Source organism: Haemaphysalis longicornis, unplaced genomic scaffold (assembly GCF_048455015.1).
Source record: "Haemaphysalis longicornis isolate Haplotype H1 unplaced genomic scaffold, Haemaphysalis longicornis Haplotype H1 scaffold_1, whole genome shotgun sequence".
Taxonomy (NCBI): domain Eukaryota; kingdom Metazoa; phylum Arthropoda; class Arachnida; order Ixodida; family Ixodidae; genus Haemaphysalis; species Haemaphysalis longicornis.
Window position 1 is genome coordinate 47942635 of NW_027526203.1, and position 2656 is coordinate 47945290.

Sequence of the window (2656 nt, forward strand, 5' to 3'; positions counted from 1 at the left end):
CAAGAAATACATTTGTTTTTATCCATTTTTTTTTCATTTTTTGAATTTCTTCTTTACTTCATTATGGTTTCAAAATGCTTCCCAACAGCTTTAAATTAGCTTACACGATGTTCCGTAAAAAGATGAGGAGCTTTTTGTTCATTCGGCCACCACTGATCATTGGCCGATGCCCTGATTAAGTATGTGCCATACTCAAAGAAACAACAGTGACCTATGCTTTTCCGACCTTTGAATTTCATCCAGTGAATCAACCCACCTGACCCCTCTGCCGTTACCTAAATTTGATCCCTTACGTCAGTGGCATCTCTTGACGCCTCGTGGGCCTCAGCAACTGGACCCCAGTAAACTGGCCCTCAAGAATAGACGATCCTGCCGGCAGGCACGCAGCCCCAGCTTCTAACTCGGGCTCCTACGGCGGACACCGTGGGCTTAGATCCGAGAAGCGGATGCTCCATTCCTTTCGCTAACTCATGGCAGCAAGCATTGCGCGCACGAATGCGACAGTTAAACCCTTCGTTGGTAGGTTTCAGGTTCGTTTTCGGTGGCGAAGGAACCCTTTGCTTGAAGAATTCGGCGGTGTTGGTGGTGAAGCAGAAGAGATGAGAAGTCGATGACCGGACGAAGAGATGATGACAAACAAAAACTGTATTTAAAGTTATTTACAAGAGTTGGTTATAAAAAGTTGATTTCAGGGTTGGTTATGCATGGCCGTCTTAGCGATCGACCTTCCGAGTTACGCCCTAGGTGCCATACCTTAGCGATCGACTCCGGGTTACGCCCTAGACGGCAAGGGTACGTGCACTAAGCACGGAGGCTCGCTGGTCCCCAGCCCAAGCTAAGTCTCAGCCAAGTCTCCCGCTTCCTATCTTGCACGGGAATATCATTCCTCGCTCCCATTGTATTCCGCGCAGCCGATTTGATTGGTCAGGCCGACCTCTCAAATCCACCAATCGTCGGGCCAAACGCCACCTTCCCAAATTCGCGCACTTCCCTCCTCTCCCAAGACGGAGGACGCGTACACGTGCGCGGGGCAGCTTTGCCACGGCCAGGGTGGCCTTTAGGCGCCGCGGCACTTTCAAAAGCCGCTGCCCGGGCTTACGCACTCCAAGCGTAACACGGTGGCCACGAGGCACGCAACCCCAAAGCGGCGTTTTACTGTCCTAATTGGCCGCGCCCCTTCGGCGCATCCGAAGACGGGAGCCGGGCTCTTCAGGAAGCAGGGGTGGCGCTTACAAAGAACGTAGTCCCGCGGTAATCACTACCTGCTTGTTATAGGTGACTAACACACGGGGCATTCATTAGGACAACACAATGTTTTGTCACCATAATTATCACACGGAGCAAAAGTGCGGCATAATTCTTGATTTCCTTGCTTTTACTTCTTTACAGCAGCTTAATCGCACAGAAAACTTTTGCGGGAATATTTTAGACCTGGGCTTCACTGACATACAAAATGTGCACGTTTTACATTCTGATTGATTGATTGCAGGGTTTAACGTGCCGACGCAACGCAGGCGATGAGGCGCGCCGTAGTGGTGGGCTCAGGATTAATTTTGACCACCTGGGGATCTTTATCGTGCGCAGAAATCTCGTACACACGGGCGTTTTTGCTTTTCGCCTCCATCACGTTTTACATTCTGACATTTCTGTCGTTCATCCCGATAAGTTTCATCCAACACTTCTCATTTCAGCACCTTTATGAGTACAGCGTTGTATAGCTCCATCCCCAGGCTCTGCTTCTAGCCGTTATGGTTTTAGACGGGCTGATTATGTGGGCTTCTACGAATATCTTTCCTCTGCAGATTGGTCTACTGTTTTGACCCATGCTGATATTGACGCGCAGGTCAGCTGCTCTACAGAAATTTTAAAGCGCGGTATGGACCAGCGCATCCCGGAGAACACAAATTGCCGTACGATATTCCTATATTGGTTCTCCCATGACTGGGCTCAATACGCTGGAAAAGGAGCTTCGTAAACACCGTTCTGCGTGTAAAAAGTCCTACAAAAGAGACTATAGTGCACGCCTACCTTGAGTCTGTGGAGATAGTGCGACGCGTAAGCCTTTTAAATTCTGGAAGTACAAATTCTGGGAGTACCTCAGATAACCGCATCCGACTGGTTGACTCTTCTGGAAATGGGTTATACCTGATGTAGCCACTTCCTTTGCGCGCCACTTTGGCAGCACTTTTGGGCCCCCCAAAGATGACGAGGCATCTGAGTTCATTAACAGTATGCGTTGGGAAAGTACGCTTCTTTTTGACGAGAAGCTTGTTTTTGATAGCCTCAAGCGCATGAAGCCTTCTATGTCTTCTAGCCCTGACGGTATTCCAGCAGCCATATACTTCAAACTTTGAAAGATATCCTATAGTTCCTATTTTGACATCTATTTTCAATAACTGTTTAATCCCCAACACTTTTCCTGCTTCATAAAAAATATGTAAGATATATCCTGTCTTCAAGTCAGGTGACAAAACGGACTCAACCAACTACCGGCGGATTTCAACCCTTTGTACCACGTCCAAACTTTTCGAATCTGCGTTACATGCAGTATTGTCTTCGTGCGTGAAAAATGCGTTGTTACCCAATCAGCTAGGATTTATAACTGGGCGGTCAACGAACACTAATCTTGCTTGCTTTATGACGCATGCATTCAAAG